The sequence below is a fragment of the Musca domestica genome, unplaced genomic scaffold (genome assembly GCF_030504385.1).
Source record: "Musca domestica strain aabys unplaced genomic scaffold, Musca_domestica.polishedcontigs.V.1.1 47, whole genome shotgun sequence".
NCBI lineage: Eukaryota > Metazoa > Arthropoda > Insecta > Diptera > Muscidae > Musca > Musca domestica.
Window position 1 is genome coordinate 6,243,028 of NW_026712338.1, and position 18,717 is coordinate 6,261,744.

The 18,717-nt window shown below is 33.0% G+C and overlaps 3 long non-coding RNA genes across 5 annotated transcripts; 1 reads left to right on the forward strand and 2 right to left on the reverse strand.

Annotated features, from left to right (window-relative positions):
• Positions 1 to 1,566: 1,566 nt before the first annotated feature.
• On the reverse strand, positions 1,567 to 12,869 carry LOC131804625 (uncharacterized). 3 transcript variants are annotated; one of them, XR_009343193.1, is made up of 8 exons: positions 12,729 to 12,869; positions 12,622 to 12,674; positions 9,890 to 12,538; positions 5,286 to 9,833; positions 4,337 to 4,658; positions 3,214 to 4,220; positions 2,122 to 2,336; positions 1,567 to 2,052 (listed from the first exon to the last, which is right to left on the reverse strand). It is a non-coding gene; the product is annotated as an uncharacterized LOC131804625 (long non-coding RNA). The 3 variants fall into 3 exon arrangements; XR_009343192.1 differs by having other exon boundaries at positions 9,890 to 12,674; XR_009343194.1 differs by having other exon boundaries at positions 3,162 to 4,220; positions 9,890 to 12,674.
• A 140-nt stretch (positions 12,870 to 13,009) lies between these two features.
• Positions 13,010 to 13,517, forward strand: LOC131804626 (uncharacterized). Its single transcript, XR_009343195.1, has 2 exons — positions 13,010 to 13,149; positions 13,204 to 13,517. It is a non-coding gene; the product is annotated as an uncharacterized LOC131804626 (long non-coding RNA).
• A 2,731-nt stretch (positions 13,518 to 16,248) lies between these two features.
• LOC131804627 (uncharacterized) lies at positions 16,249 to 17,675 on the reverse strand. Its single transcript, XR_009343196.1, has 2 exons — positions 16,534 to 17,675; positions 16,249 to 16,461 (listed from the first exon to the last, which is right to left on the reverse strand). It is a non-coding gene; the product is annotated as an uncharacterized LOC131804627 (long non-coding RNA).
• Positions 17,676 to 18,717: the final 1,042 nt, after the last annotated feature.

The window sequence follows — 18,717 nt, forward strand, 5'->3', positions numbered from 1 at the left end:
TATATATATATATATATATATATATATATATATATATATATATATATATATATATGTCAAATGCTTTGTTTGGGGACAGCAATTTTTTTAACTTTTGAACCCATTTTTAGTATAATTAGGGCCTTCCTCAGCTACATTTAATAATTATTAGGTAATTTTCCCGAAAACTTTTGATTTGCAACATATTTTTACATAACGACTACTTTGAGGTCATCATATATGTTGTAGCTCCTTTCAGACACTGTCCCCAAAATGCACACGGCGTATATTTTGTTGTGGGTTGCCACCACGTTGTCAAATATATTCAACACAACTTAACGCCGTTGCATGATAACCGGATGTCCTTTGGGAAAACTGCAAATATAACATGAGCAACATACACATATATTCCTAAAAAAAACCTGAGTTTAAAACATTTTTTTATCTTAAAAAAGTTCGCTTCAGGAAAAAATTTTTTCAGGAGTTCAAAAATTTCGCTTGAGAGCAACATCTTCTTATAAAATTGAAGTTTGAGGACAAAATATACATAAACAAGTTAAATAGTATCAGTCGGGTTTGCCGGTATGAAAATCAAGTTTGAAGACAACATATTCTTTAAAAATCGATATTTCAGGAAAACATATTCCTTAAATATCCACTCCACTTTAAATGTCAAATTACAGCCCATTTTGTGGTTAAATGTGCTCACAGACTGTAAGATACTTAAGTTTTTTTGGGCGCGTTATGAACTATTCAAAATATTGGACTAATAGATTGCAAAATGCAAATATGCAAATTGCAAAATGCAAATATGCACACACACACTGGAAAATACTTTGAAACAATGGTTCAAGTTTTGGCGCGCTTTCTGGGGTCTATGGCAAATTTTGGACCTATGTCCACAAGTTTTGACTGGAATGTTGTAGACTCACTTTTCTTCTGTGTATAATATGACTTTTGTTGTCGTCTTCTGTAATGGAGACTGTCTACGTTTTTTCTTCGTTATAGAAGGGGCCTAAGTAAAAATTTTCTAACCTGCCTTGATTTTAGTGTCGACTTTCATATCGTTATGACAAACATCTCTGCCAATGATGTTTTACTCCCTGTCCTTTGATTTACTATGTTTTCTGTGGTAGAGAAATATTAAGCATGAAAATTGGGATCCAAAAAATCATTTTTCTGAAGAACTTAGGAATTACTGTCAATTCAATGTTCTTCAACCTTCTCATGAAATTATTATTAGGATAATAATTTAGGATTAGGATAATCAAATGAATTTTGATCCGCGTGAAGAAAAGTAGTGTAGGTTATCAGTAGACAACGGAATTTTATTTTATTATGAATTAGGCTCAAGTTTTGGGACGGAGCATTTTTTGATTCTAAGTAAATTGTTATAGAAACTGATTGTACAGTAAGAAATTCCAAACTTTTATATATTTTTTGCTGGGAAAAATACTTAAAAAATCAACACTTAAAGGTAACAAAATAAAAGTTCTCAAATATACAGTAGACTCTCACAATTTCTAATGATGGATTTTGCTCTATTTATCAGTTCCTGAATAATAAAATATGTGAAAATCAACTGTATATATTGTAATTGTCAGTTGTTCATATAAACACTATGTTTATTGCAAACATAAATTTAAACAAATTAATTTAATTTAAAAGAAACGTGTAAAATTCATATGATGATTTATATAAAGTGTTTTCTTTCGATATTATTAAATATTTTATATATTTATAATACAGTTAGAGTTATAGTGCAATTTTATTACACTCTTAATTTAAATAAACATTTGAAGTTTTTATATTCGTGTATATAAATAAAGCGGTTTGTATTAAATTATATGACTTATTTTTTTTTATATAAGTATACATTTATAATTATATTATAATGTGTATAATAATTTACTACAAGACCTAATGGAAAAAATTGTTGGTCAAATATTTTGTATCTACAATATGAAATTAATACAAGATTTAGTGCACATTGTGTATATATTAATTTAACAACATTGCATTGTAAAATAACTACCCGAAAAGGGTTTTGGAAAATTATTGTTGAAGAGATTGCTGTAATGAAAGAAAAATTTCATCATTAATATCTTTATTAAAATCATTAATATCATCATTAATATCAACCTTAATTTTTTTGCCTTTTTTCCTTTTGTTGTCTATAAACGTTTTTACTTGTGCTGGGGTTCTGCAGCATAGCACTTCATTTTCAGACACGACCCTCATGCACTCCTTGAAAGATGGCAACTTTTCCATTGAAGAAATATCCCCAAATTCAGCAGTCAAAGCTTCTTGCTCATCGATTGTCCACCGGCATTTTTTTGTTTTTCCGCAAGAAGTATCTGTAAAAATTACACAATAATCATTTCATAAGCCTAAAACAGATGTAACAAACATCCTATTTAATAATGTCAAATGAAAATGAATGCGAACAAAAGATTAAGGTCGTTTAAGAATATAACAGTTTTATCTTTCTTCATTAGCATTCATTTTTTTCGGCATAGCACAGTGAAAAATTGCACACGAAAAACCTGATCAAAACCAAATGCAATATAAATTATGCAAACAAATATGTACTCCAAATTTATTTTTGATTAGAAAATCTAATATAAAAATATTTAAAACAAGTAATGTACTCTGTTTATATATATTGGAAACAACTAACCGATTTAAAATATAATAGAAAAAATAGTTTGTATTGGCCTTGTTCCAGAACCTGCAAGAATCTACTAGTTTTGCAATTTTTTCCGATATCGTAAAGAGGAAATTGGTTAAGGCAGTAAAAACTTTAACATTCCTGCATTTCTGGAACAGACCAATTATTATTGCATTTGTGATTAATCTGTAAAATGTCAAATCGGCCATGATATCAAATCTTTACTGGATTTTAAATAAGGCAATTTGGGGAGTTTGAAAGTGCCGGTAGCATAATCTAAAAAAATATTTGTACTGTTTAAATAATTTTGTGAGTGGACCAAAAAGGCCACATTAATACTCAGTAGGAGAGTTAAGTGAAATGAAATATAAAATCAGGAATACAAAAAAAAAATTAAAGCTAGATCATAATGCATTTGATTTTGGTCATGGTTTTCGGTAAATTAACCACTGTGTATTTTGAAACATAAGTCTACGCAAGCTTAGTTATAGTTTCTACTCAATATACTTACTATCAAGTTTCTTATTGTAGGTACTACTAGTCTTCCTTCTTATTATACTTACTACTAATTTTCTTTTTTACCAAATTTGCGCCATATGTAATATTATCTGATTCATCAGATGATGACTCAGATTCGGAAGATATGTTTCCACGAAGATTATCAAAACTATTATTTTCGGAGTTTTCCTCATTCCTACAACCAGCAGCTGACAGCAAAATCTTGGACACTGTGGTGATTTCCGCCATTGGTACCGATACTCTATAAATACTTTTGTGTATATCCTTATGGTGCCCAAGAAAATTTGCTAGCTTATCCACTGTGGCTTCTTCAACGTTTAGCAAAGCTGTATACGTTGCTATATGCTTCCTTAATTTATTTCCTCTTAATGTGTGAGGAATAGTAGCCCCACACTCTAAGGCAAACTTGCGTAATAACGGGCAAGCTCTTATATATTTTTTGATATTCCTGATGATCCGGGAGCCGAGAAAATATAGTGATTTGATTTCGGGATTCCGGCACTGTTGCGATGCTTTAATATAAGGTCAACTGCCTTTCTACTTAAAGGATCCAGCAATATGCTGACAGTACGTCCTAATTTGCCGCTTAGGGTAATTCTTACATACTGTTTAGCGAATTCAAAAGATTGGTTAGAAATATTATCAATAAATCCAGCTTCTATATTGTCAGTAATAGTTTCCTTCTTATTGTAGTTTTCAATAGTTATTCTCTCGATCTCACCGGCTCGTCGTCGATTGAACACTTGTAGACATATTAGAGTAGTTTCCAAAAGATTTTTCCAATCATCAAAGATAAATTGTTTAGTTAATGTAGCTATAGAATATACCATTTTGGTTCTTAGAAAATCATAAAGTTGTTTGATATCTTTTTTTTTTGGCAAATCTTCCTTCTTAGATCTTTTTTGTTTTCTCTATCTTCAATAGCTGTTTTATTTATTTTCCGCCTTTACATTTCACCACACACGTACCTCCTTGGATTTGTGTTATAGATTTGGAATTTACTACACAAAATTCTGAATCGTCATATGTGATCAAGGAGAATTTAAATAATCTATAATAAAAAAATATTTAGTGTCAATTATTTTTGATAGATATTTTTAGTTTTATTTTTAAAACGTTTCTTGCTTCTCCCATAAACTTATGGTTTTTTGGGCTAAGTATGCTTACCTTGATAAATCAAATTGTCCTCTTGATATAGTTTCAAAAGATGAAAAATCTGTCGTATTATTCTCTTCCGAATCCGATGCGTTATTTTCACCATGTATAGTGACTGAAGACATAGGCTCTTTATCTGATCTGTTTGATCCTAGTGGAGGTAGATTTTTTATATACTCTTTCATGTATAACATTGTCGACGGTGAAATATTTTGATAAGCACGACCACGGCTCGCAGGAATTCTTGGTGCTATTTGTGTTTCTTGATTCTCCGCGTTTATTGTCCCCATTAAATTCTCACTTTGTTTCTTCTCTTCAAGATTTTCTTTATTATCTATGAAAATTAATGTATTAATATTTTAGTCCTGGTAACGTTCTAATATAAAATCTAACTCTAATGTATTCTACGGAACTCTACAAAACTCCGACGGATATAATCTTGAGTTATACTTAATTCGGTTAGTAAGTAAAACATTTTCCTTTGACGCTTTTTAGACTGTTACAGTCATATTGTTTCTTGTGTTTAATTATGAAAAAATGGCGCCTGTGATGCTTTAAGTTTATTTTTATTTATTTTTTGGACAAAGTAGCACGATCTAAATGATCGTTTTTCTATTTTGTGACCAAATTTGTTCCAGAAATTTTACAAATATTTTTGGAAATAAAATTCGAGCAATATTTATAAAATTCCGACGCGGGTTTGAAAATTATATTATTTCTTATTCACCTGCTGTAATTTTTTTCTTAAAAATCATTTTTGCATATTTTAGCAATAATTTTTCATACCCTTTGCATGCTGACAAGGACATGCGATGAAAAAAAGTTATTATCATGATTCCACAATATACAGGCATGTCATGGAAACTAATGTGTCGCATAGACACATAATTTATATCCTTATTTAAAAAAACGGCTTAACTATGTTAGAATATGTTTTGTATATTAAATTGTATTAACTTACCGTCAGCTTTAATGAAAATTGCGGAGTACGAACAGCCTTTATACTTTACAATACAATTGTCGGAATTGTGATGCTTCACGTCTTTTGTTTTGACAACATAGAAGTCACCGTCATTGTCAAACTTTACTAGGGAAAACATGTTGAACTAAAAAAAAACTTTCAACGAAATTTTAAAAAATTAACTAATAAAATAAAAGTTTTAAGTTTTGTTTTATAGAGAGGGTTATTTTACATCTATTGAAGAATACGTAAAATTAAAGTAAAAAAAATTGGGACTAATAATTATTATAGATTCATTTTCAAATACGCGTCTTCAATCTTTTCTTCCTTTACAAAAAATAATTTAACGATAAAATATGCTAAGCAGAGCTTAAACATACTCTGTGTTTCTTGCACGAATTCGATCGGAAAGCGAAACTGGAGCAATCGCTCTCACTTTTTGATCGCTTCCTCGAGCGAGTAATAATCGCTCGCAAGCAAATCGGAACTCTGAATTAAGCAAAAGTAAAAAATTCCGATTTGAATTCATTTTCACCCAATATGGCTAAGTCCATATACTTTTGGGTCCACTGTTGTCCCATTTGGAGGTGTGAGATTTCTGAATTCGCCATCAAAAATGGGATTAGACCACCCAATCTATTATTCCCTAAATATATTCCCACGTCAGAAAAAAATGCGATTTGTAGTCACCCAATATGGCTAAGTCCATATACTTTCGGATTTTCAACACTACTCCTTCATTTACTATTAAATTATACCTTATATAGTACTTTTCCAACAGTAATGGTACCCTTTTTTCAAAACATTTCCATATATCCATCTAACACAACATTTCGATTTGCATCTCTACCTTTCCACCCTAACACAAAATTACCAATTTCCACCTCTACTCATTATATTTACGTTCGAATTGTACATTATTAAGTACTTTTTTGTCAATTATGGTACTCGTTTTTTAAAACATCTCCATATATCCACCCACCTTTCTCTACTCAACAATTATATCCTATTTAGAAGTATTCCAACACTTATTGCTCTCGTTTTCCAAAACTTCTTTATATAACTATAGAGAGCTTGCCATTATTGATTCTCATACCAAATTCGACGATTCTAGGTCCATTCATTCATAACATACGAATAGTAACATTTAAAGTACATATTAGAAGTTTTCGTACCCTTTTGGTACAAATTTCCAAAAACGATTTGTCACATCTATCCTACACACCATCGGTGACGCTGAATCCAAATTGCAGAGCTGTAGCTCTTCTCGGTTGCTTTTCGTACCCTTCCAAACGTCAAAAAATCCAGCCTTAGAACTCACCTACAGCCCAACATCAACCCGGACGGAGCCGACTATATGACACCCTACACCACTGCTGTTATGTGCACAAAATTGCATTGGGTTTTTATAGCCTTCACTCGACCTTATGTGTCAAATTTCATGCCTTTTGGGCTAATTTGCACATTTGGTGCACAATGCATCAAAACTCGGATGAAGTTATATATGGGAGCTATATCTGAATCAGATCCGATTTTCACCAAATTTTATAGAGTTAATTCTTGGTGTACACCGACTACATGTGCTAAAGTTCATCCCCTTTGGGCTGATATTGCACAGGCTGTGCACAATAAACCAAAAATCGGATCAAGATATATGTGGGAGCTATATCTAAATCACATCCGATTTTCACCATATCCCGCAGAGTTAATTCTTGGTGTACATCGGCTACATTTGCCAAATTTCATCCCATTTGGGGTATTATTGCACAGGTTGTGCACAATAAACCAAAAATCGGATGAAGATATATATGGGAGCTATATCTAATCTGATCCAAACCAAACAAACATTGTTTGCAAAATTACATCTCAATCGGATAATAAATACGACCTGCATTTTGTTCACAAGAATACATGGACGGACATGCATAAATCGATTAAAAAATGATTCTATGAATATCTTCAAAAGTAACCATGGGTCTATCTCGCTTATTTCTCTCTGTTACAAACAAATTCACAAATACATAATACCCTTACCACTATGTGGTGTAGGGTATAAACACATTCTATTAAAATTTCGGTTTTAACACTTAGGCAGAAAAGGAATCTTGTTGAACTAAATTTTAATAACAGCAGCATTTGGGGTAGTTTGGACCAGGAAAGGCTGAATTTATTTACACAAAACAAGTAAATAAGCAGCCAATTTCGGCCGGGCCGAACTTTTAATACCCTCCATCATTTAGAAGGAATTTGAAATTTTAAAAAATCCGTCGAAAAATAAAGCTAAAATGAAAAAAATACTGAATATCGGGAGATACCGTTATATGGGGGCTAAGCGAAGATGTGGACCTGCATAGATAGGTTGTAGTACCCATTGCGAATATTAAATGCGAAATTTGAAACAATTCTGGCGAAAATGTCGCTAAAATCATCAAAATACCGAATATCGGGAGGTACCGTTATATGGGGGCTATCCGAAGATGTGGATCTGCGTAGATATTTTACTGGCATAGGTTGTAGTACCCATTGCGAATATTAAATGCGAAATTTGAAACAAATCCGGTAAAAATGTCGCTAAAATCACCAAAATACCGAACATCGGGAGGTACCGTTCTGTGGGGGCTATCCGAAAATGTGGACCTACATAGGCAATTTTCTGTCATAGGTTGTAGTACCCATTGCGAAAATTAAAGACGAAATTTGAAACAATTCCGGTGAAAAATGTTGCTAAAATCATCAAAATACCGACTATCGGGAGGTACCGTTATATGGGGGCTATACGAAGACGTCGACCTATATGACCCCTTTTCAATACCAAAAGTCCTGCACACATTATATACATCTGAGCAAAATTTCATCAACCTATGTCATTTCGTTCGGTGGCTAGAGTGATTTTCACAGACGGACAGACGGACGGAAATCGATAAATCGACATAGAATTTTACGCTGATCAAGAATATATATACTTTGAGGGGTCTAAAATGTATATTTCGAGGTGTTACAAACGGAATGAAAAATTTAATATACCCTCCATACTATGTATGGTGGAGGGTATAAAAATACTGAATATCGGGAGATACCGTTATATGGGGGCTAAGCGAAGATGTGGACCTGCATAGATATTTTTCTGTCATAGGTTGTAGTACCCATTGCGAATATTAAATGCGAAATTTGAAACAATTCCGGTGAAAAATGTCGCTAAAATCATCAAAATACCAAATATCGGGAGGTACCGTTATATGTGGGCTATCCGAAGATGTGGATCTGCGTAGATATTTTACTGGCATAGGTTGTAGTACCCATTGCGAATATTAAATGCGAAATTTGAAACAATTCCGGTGAAAAATGTCGCTAAAATCACCAAAATACCGAACATCGGGAGGTACCGTTATATGGGGGCTATCCGAAGATGTGGACCTACATAGGCCATTTTCTGTCATAGGTTGTAGTACCCATTGCGAAAATTAAATACGAAATTTGAAACAATTCCGGTGAAAAATGTCGCTAAAATCATCAAAATACCGAATATCGGGAGGTACCTTTATATAAGGGCTATCCGAAGATGTGGATCTGCGTAGATATTTTACTGGCATAGGTTGTAGTACTCATTGCTAAAATTAAATACGAAATTTGAAACAATTCCGGTGAAAAATGTTGCTAAAATCATCAAAATACCGAATATCGGGAGGTACCGTTATATGGGGGCTATACGAAGACGTCGATCTATATGGCCCATTTTCAATACCAAAAGTCCTGCACACATTATATACATCTGAGCAAAATTTCATCAACCTATGTCATTTCGTTCGGAATCTAGAGTGATTTCCACAGACAGACGGACATCGATAAATCGACATAGAATTTTACGCTGATCAAGAATATATATACTTTGTGGGGTCTAAAATGTATATTTCGAGGTGTTACAAACGGAATGACAAACTTAATATACCCTCCATACTATGTATGGTGGAGGGTATAATAATGCATATATAAGTGCATGGACTCCCGCAAACACAAAGACATAAATAAGACTTATGAGCAGGGCACCCGGTTTGTGATATTCTGGTCAGGAATTTAAATAAAGATTTTTTGGGTGTTAGACAGGTGGGTTTCCACTATTCAAGTGTAGCTCCAAATAATTTACATTTATTTTTGTCCTATATGGGGTCGCAACTTTTCAGCCGATGTACTCTATTTTCAACCAAAATTATTGGTCACCGAAAGTATATGGGAAATAACCATATGCATTTTTAAGAACAACACAACAGTTTTTTGTTTCTTTTAAGAACAATAATCCAAAATTTTTTATCACTGTTTTATAACATAATTTGGATGTTATTGATAAATTGATCAAAAGACACATTAATACGCAAAAAGCAAAAAAGTTTGTACTCAAATCATGAATTTCAATAAACTCTTGAAGACAAGCAGCATATGGGCACTCGTCATTTCCATGATTTTCTTCTTTTGATCCAATGATTTCAGGTACTCCAAGCGAAGTGTTTCTTAAATTCCGCACAATTGTAGGTAGTTTTTTAAACATGAAAAAATCTGCAAAAGTAAAATGTTTAATAATTGCAAACGATGATCTACGAACATGTACTTACACTTTCCATTGAATTTTGATGAACTGAGCTTCCTGGCATTTGATTTCATTTTACTCCTCAGGTAAGCAAGATTTCCATTGTGAGAAACACTGCAAATGGTCAATATTTTCCAAACATTATCCATTTACGTTGATTTTGTTCTAATGTTAAAATAAAATTATTGTATAGGGAACACGAAATTGATTTTGTTCTTTGTTTTGCTATTTAATTCGATTTTGAGTAACAGGGATATGTAAATATATTTTCGACATAATGTAGCACGACCAATGACATCAACGATCACCGTTTGTATGTTTGATGCAGGGCCGCGGTTACATAATGTTGTGTCGAAAGTCGATACAATCTCAAAATCGAATCGATAAATAGCAAAAGAAGAGAACAAAATCAATTTATTGCTCCCTATACAATAATTTTATTTGAAAGGGCGCGAAGTAATAAACAAAACATTGGAACAAAATATACGTAAATGGATAACGTTTGAAAAATATTGACCATTTACAGTGTTTTTCACAATGAAAATCTTGCTTACCTGAGGAGTAAAATAAAATCAAATGCCAGGAGGCCCAGTTCATCGAAATTCAAATGGAAAGTTTAAGTGCATGTTCGTAGATCATCGTTTGCAAATATTAAGCATTTTTCTTTTGCAGGTTTTTTATATTTGTTAAAAACTACCTACACCTTGTACGGAATTTAAGGAACACTTCATTAATGTGTGTTTTGATCAATTTTTCAATAACATCCAAATTATGTTTTAAAAACAGTAATAATATTTTATGAATATTTATTAGTAAAATAAAACCAAAAATTTTTGTGTTGTTTTTAAAAATGTATATGGTTATTTCATCTATTCTTACGGTGACCAACATTTTTGGTTGAAAATAGAGTACATTTAGACATCGACTCAAAAGTTGTGACCCCATGTAGGACAAAAATAAATGTAAATTATTTGGAATAGTGGAAAGCCTACCTGTCTGGCACGGATTTAAATTCCTGACCAGAATATCACAAACCTCTCTCTATGAGGTTTTGAATGTCGCGCCGTACGAACTCCGCGATAAGAGTCGGCCTATATATGGATCGTGTGCACTGATCATAAAAGTGAATGCACTTATATGTGCATTATTTTGTTTGATTGAATTTAGCCTTGCCTGGTCCCAATTACCCCAAATGCTGCTGTTATTAAAACTTAGTTCAACAAGTTTCCTTTTCTGCCTAAGTGTTAAAATCGAAACTTTAATAGAAAGTGTTTTTATACCCTCCGCCATACTATGGAGGGTATATTAAGTTTGTCATTCCGTTTGTAACTCCTCGAAATTCTCATGTTAGACCCCACAAAGTATATATATTTTGGATCAGCGTAAAATTCTAAGTCGATTTATCGATGTCCATCTGTCTGTCTGTTGTAATTACGCTATCATTCGAACGAAATGAGATAGAAGGCTAAAATTTTGCACACATGTTTATTTTGTCAGTAGGCATGTTAAGTTCGTAAATGGGCCATGTCGGCCCACGTTTTCGTATAGCTCCCATATAACTGTACCTCCCAATATTCGGTATTTCGATGATTACTTATTAACCGGAACTGTTCCAAATTTCGTATATGAAGTTCGGAATAGGTTATACAGCATATGACACAAAATTACACATTCAGGTCCACGGCTTCGTATAGCACCCATATAACGGTACATCCCGATATTCGGTATTTTGATGATTTTAGCGACATTATTAACCGGAACTGTTCCAAATTTCGTATTTGAAGTCCGAAATGGGTATTACAGCCTATGTAGAAAATTGCCTATGCTGGTCCCCGTTTCCGTATAGCCCCCATACATCGGTATCTCCCGAATTTCGGTATTTTGAAAGTTTCTGCCACAATCAACATTGATAAACATAGTGGTTAATGGTATAAATAGTTCGGCACGGCCGAAATTACTACTTACTGTCTTAACGATTTTCTTCATTTAAAAACTCACCTGCGCTTCTATGACTTTAAACAAATCAACATAGTGGACAACGAGAACCATCAATAAAAAGAGGACACATAAAGTACGTTAATAAAATATGGAACGCAAACCAAAAAAAGTACTGTTCACTATAATAGAGTAAACTTATGATGCAAGTAGGCTTTAATAATCCAAAATGTTTAATAAAAAAAGATACATAACTATTTTTCAATAATAAAAACGCTAACACTGCAATAAATGAAAAATTTTACCTATTTTCATCGTGTAATGTGATGTGTGCCGCTTTATATCTACTTAAACTATTTATACCCTACACCACATAGTGTTAGTTTGTCACTTCGGAGAATATACATAGGGCTGTCCTTAAATGTCAGACTGTCTTTAAATACCAGAATTGCAGGCTACATTTTGAGTTTTTTTTCTAAAATTTTCAAGCTGTCCCCCCTCTTCAACATTAACCGCCTCGGCCGCCCTTGTGTATAGAACTAAAATCATTTCAATCCAATGAATTGTATTAATTTTCAAATCTTTTAATAATCAATTTATGAAAATAAAAAGTCCGAACACCAAAAATTGAAACAAAATCTAATTATTTTGAATTGAAGGAGCGCCAGACATTATTTAATCACACACGCACACAAAGGGTTCATCGACAGCAGCAGTTTGGCAGTAAATGTATGGGCCGCTTACAAAGCATACAAATATTGAAAACAAAAAAAAACATGACAAAAAAGGGTTAATCATGGCAAATGATTCATAAACACTCACACACTTTTCATTACAATTTTCCCTTTACACACCAGGTAAGGAAGGTTTGCACGCTGAAATAAATTTTTAGATCAACAATATTTCATAATAATTATCTATTACCTCACCTTGAATATTCATCTACAATATTTTATTTACGAGCGCAATGTAAATAAAATATTGTAGATGAATATTCTTCTTTCAAGTGTATTGTTCGGAAAACTAAAAATTGATTTTGATGAATTGATCATGTAACATCGGCTCTGTTGTCCAACAAAGAATAGCGCTTATCGCTGTCGATAATCGACTTGAATATCCCTAAACGCGAATAAAGTAACAAAAGCAATGATCGAAATAAAATTTTAGTTCCCTGAACAATACTTTCGAAAAAGGAGAACGCAAAGTAAACAAAATATTGTACGTGAATAGTTAAAGTGAGTTAGCGGATAATTATTAGAAAATATTGTTAATCAGAAATGTATTTCAACGCGTAAACCTTCCTAAACTACTGGGTGAAGGGAAATATATGCATAGATGGATATAAAAAGTGTATGTTAATGTTTATAAATTGTTTGCATTGAATAACCCTTTTTCTTTTGCCAGATTTTTTGGTTTTTTTAAATTTGTCATGCGGCTCATACATTTTCTGCCAAACTGCTGCTGCCGCTGAACATTTCGTGTGCGTGTATGATTAAATAATGTCTAGCGCTTCTTCAATCCAAAAATAATTAGATTTTGTTGGAAATTTTGATGTTCGGAATTTTTTCCAAACATAAAATTTGAAAATAAATACAATTCATTGGATTGAAGGGAATTCAGTTTTATAAATTGTTTTGATCTCTATCCTGCTTGAAAACTCACACATTAGTCATGTTTATGTTGGGGAATTTTCAAATAAAAAATCATAAAGGAGGTTATTCTGAGGAGTTTGGCTTATCTCTATTTTAGTAAAAACTCTAGAATTTTTTTGCAGTGGTTGAAATTGTTGTCCTGATCACAGGAAAGTACTTTTTTCGTGGGAAACGGCCCGGAACCGATAACTACAATATGGGTATCGTTGGAAAGCTTATTTTGAACAAGTAGTAACATGTCGGTATTATTTCTATCACTTTAGGAGATATTTCCAAAATACCTGTTTTCAAAATGGGGTTTTTTGTAAAACACTACCCATTATGGGGTTTCGCAATATTGGTACCAAATTAAATCGTACCTTTTGACCTTTCCAAAATGGTATAACATAAAAATATGGCCAAAGGTCGGCCAACTTAAAAATGTAATGAATATAGATATATTTTGGATCCCGTAGTCTGTGTTGGAAATACCCCAGAGGAGAAAATCTCATGTCACGGCCGAAGGCCTGCCACCTAAAAAGATATTGAATAGGACTGCTTCCGTCGAAAAATGAAGCTGAAATCTTTAAAATACCAACAATCGGGTGGTATTGTTGTGTGGGGGATATATCAAAGAGTGCACCGATATAAGCCATTTTCGAACTAAAACTAAGTTTGGTCAAAAAACTACTGTGAGCCGAATTTGGGCCAGATCTGGGGCTCCGTTTGAGAGTTGTCGAGCTCACCAGCCAGCCAGACAGACGGACGGACGGACATTGCTAAAGCGACTCCAAATTGTCTGAAACGGGTTTACTCTTAACACGTGTGGGGTCTAACACTATTATTTCGAATTGGCACATTTTCATCGTATGAGGGGATAAAAACCAAAAGAGTTAAATGTCTTTTGGGAGCTCCAGCTTTGATCGGGCTGAAATTTTTGCCATAGTTAGTCCTTAGCTTCCTGACCACAACGACATACATATTTTCGAGGGGAAGTCCATACTTCCCGAGAAATGGGCCTTGACTTTTCGGAAAATCACCATTATTACTGCTATAACAATATGCATATCATTTTAAAGCTCACGAATAGTACTTTATAATGCGGACAATATAGAAGAGTTAATAATGGTGATATATATCAAAAAGTCAGGACACATATCTCGGGAAGTATGGACTTCCCCCTGAAATATCAATATCGTTGTGATCAGGAAGCCAAGGACTTACTATGGTAAAAATATCAGCCCGATCCGAGAGGAGCCCATTATGAACCCAAAGGTACTATTGTAGGAAATTTCCTAAAAGTCAAGACCCATATCCCGGGAAGTATAGACTTCCCCCGGGAAACCTATATATTGTTGTGATCATGGTCCCGGAGACTACCCCACCTCCAATCTTACTCCATCTTTTATAATAAATAATTTGTTTCTTATGCTTAATTAACTGTGCAGTTACTTACATTTTAATACTTCTTCAGCAGACGCACCGATTTCCTTAAAACCTCCTGGTTTTTCTTCTTTTTATAAGAGAGGGAAGACACACTTGCTCTTCAAAACGTCTTTTTGTAATTCTGCAGCAACTTTATTTTAAAATTTTTCTTTTATTTTTATAATTGGAAATTGCGCTATAAACTGTAAAAACCAATCCGATTTATTTCACACAGTAACAACGAATGACGCGCTTTTGAAAAACTTGCATAATATGGCTTCACGCAACATTAAACTACAACACTGTTGCCTATGAAAAATATCAACAGAGATGTATTTTTCATGCCGAAACCTTCGGTCCGAAATCGACTCGATTTAAAGAAATCATGATATAAGCCCCAATGCTTTCCTCTTTAGCAGAAGGAACCAAGTAAAATGAATCTCATGTCAACTTTGAAAAGATAAAAATCTTAAAATATGTGAAAATCTAACAACATTAAAAAAATTTAAAGATGTATGCATATATCCTGTGTGGATTTATAAATATTTTGTAGCTTTGTTCCAGTACTGCAAGAAGTTACTAATTTTTTTTATTTTTCTCGATAACATAAAGGAATTGTATCTTAGTAAAAAATTTTAGATTCTTGCAAACAAAAATTAAGAGAGAATTAACTAGGTGACTATGAATTACATATAGCGTCGTATGAATGGGTTTATTCGTGTACCCGCTTTACTTTTTGTGCTCTATGAGTTCGTAAAATTGAGTCGATTTTGCACCGCAAGTATAAACGCGCCTAATTTACTTTCTTTTGTTTCTGGATTTTTACGCAAATTTCAGCAAATTGACAACATAAGAAAATAGTGTATACTTTCATTTTCAGGCATACCAAATACTTTAAATCATAAATAAAATGAAATCGTTTGGTATGCAAATATAATAGTCCATTTATATTGAAGTTCTTTATCAGGACTTAGCGCATTATCGGGTTTTATTTTCTTACAGCCTGTTCCACGATCTCGAAAGAAAATTTGTGCGAACGAAGGCTACTCACTCACTTTCGCATAAGAATGCGTTCCACTAACTTTCGTTCTTTCTTTCGCATAGCCTTACGTGATTCAGTGTTGCAAAATATTTTTTGGCAAAATTAATCGCGAAATAAGGCAAAAAAAAGCGCCAAATGTCTAATTTAAACGCGAAAAAGCAGCAGTGGCTCTGTCTCAACTGACAGTTCAGTTGTAAACAAACAAATTGTAAATAAACAAACAAAATAAAATTTCTAGTGATTGTGTTCAGATTATTTGTGTTCTTAAAAAAGAAAAAAAAAAATGAATATTTCTGTAGCCCTATTTTTTATGGATGATGAGGAGGAGGTTCAAATTGTGCCACGGAGGCATTTAAGAGATGCTTCGAATTTATTTGAAGTACCTAACAACCAGTAAGTATGATTGTATTTTTACATTTTTGAAATAATAAAAAAATGATTTTTTCTAGGTTTGTGTCTTCCAGTGGTCTTCATGGGATTGCCTGCTGCTTCCAAAAATTGGCACTCCTCTGGCGAACTTAGGATATACTCAACTAGTGCCCGCAGCTGTGTAGTTTTTTCGTGCTGGAATTGAGAAAATAAAAAAATATATATTTGTTGTTCACAGATTAAATTGCATTTATTATTTTTACTTACATTTTTCTTTCCATTTTCAATCAAGGAATGTTTATGTTAAAACAATTTTCCTTAATTTTTATCATTCGACAGCAAACACACAAGTGACTGATTTTGACATTTGTGTTCGCATGCGTACGAAAGAAAAAAGATAGTGGAACGCAAAATTACACTGAAACGATTACGTTTTCGTTCGCTTTGATTTTCGTGCAAATTTTCGTTCTGATAGATTTTAGTGGAACGGAAATCAGCTGTTTGTCGTGTAAAAGTTGTGCGAACGTGTTCTTTCGACATCGTGGAACAGGCTGTTAATTTCATCAAAATCAGCCAGATTTGTCATACAAAATGAATCTTTACTTATTTTAAAACCGGCACAAATCCTCAATTGCAACACTGTTTTTTAAACATAAATCTGAACACTTCCAAAAAATCAAAAAGTAACACTTTATATGAGTCAACGTTATATTTTGCATTTTGAGTTATCACAAAGAAAATACTAATTTTGCAGTAATAATACGTTAACACTAACTGGGTCAAGGTTAAACTTGTCAAATCATTTGCATACACGTCAAATAAACCGACATGAAGAAAGTTAAACTGCAAAACCTCATGTGAAAAAATAAGCAAAATAAAGGAAATAAAGTAGCAATGATTCCTACAGAAATCAAGTTTCATTGAAATTGCTTTTTTTAAATATTAAATACAAATAATGCGTATTCAAATGTTGAGATATGCTCTGTCTTAAAACTACAGGGTAGTAGACCCTATTGTAGACGTATTTTTGCCGATAACATAAAGAAAAAAATGTTATTTTCAGATTCTGGAACATATCAAAAATTTAAGGATTTGTTGCTTAAACATCATAAACGTTTATCTAAATTCTGCGATATTTGTACGGGATTTTTTAAAATCTAGTAGAGATTATATTCCCTATAACTGAGCTATAAATCCTAAAAAAGATCCAAAGTTTGGTTTTGTCTTCGGCAAAAAAATACAACACTGTTGACACTTTTGCATGCAGTGTTGTAAAACCTTTAGCATATTTTGATGTCATAAGTGACAACAGTGTTGTATTTCCACGTCGTGGTCGGAACGTAACGGAAGAATGTGATAACTTGTTATTGTAGTAAACATTGTAGTAAACATTGTAGTAAACATTTGTAGTAAACATTCTAGTACATAGCAATTGCAAGTCCAAATCTACATTAGTTTATCGGTGAGAGAGTTTATAGTACGTTTACAACTGACTGGGTTAAGCCACTGAATTAAGGTTTAAAAAATAAACCCAAATTGGGGTGGTTAACCTCTGTCTCCATCCAATTGACAATTGGAGTAAAAAAAATTGTTTGAGTTATTAGACTAATCTTCACAAATTTTCCACAGTCGCACTTTGGTTGGCTTTCGCTTTGTTTTTTATGATTAAATTAGTCCGAAGCTTATTCCGTAATATTTAAACGACTACACTCAATATGTATATTTCATAAATTTCATGTGATTTTTCTGTGATTATTGCAAAAACAAAATAAAACTAGTAAGCAAAGGCTACAGTCGGGCGGGGCCGACCGTATAATACCCTACAACACTATAATAAGCCATGCAATTTATATAGGAATGATACTCGAACGCATTCTTCAAGATAGAGTGATAAATAATTTTTCGTGTAGTATGGCTTTAATCTATTTTTTTATATCCAATTTAAAAATTGATGTTGGACTCAAATGCTGCTCGTTTCGAATTATCCTATATCTAGAAAATGGCAAAAAAAACATTATTGTTTTTTTAACCGAAACCATGTGGACATGCTCATTTTCGTAGCATTTAACCCATATTTACCCCCTCTGTATCTCCAAATATAGACTCTTCTACATGATTTGCTTTTCTTTCAACGAAATCTACATAAAAATGCCAGAAGTTCGTCTTTTGTATATTTGTAATTCCGCCTGGAAGTTATTTTCAGGATTTCGGTAAAATGAAAATGTTCGTATTTTTCGCACAAAAATAGTCGTCCATTCTACCCGCTGTCCTGAACTCTAACCTGATGCGATATTTCGTGTTCTTTGGTCTCTTATTGTGCCCTTTTTAACGGCTGCAAAATCAGAAAAATTTTTAGTTGCTGGCCCATTTCAGCCACTAAATATATTGCGGAAATCTTCAATAACAATAGGCCTAACATTTTTGAGCCTAACCCTACCCTCGTGAAAATTT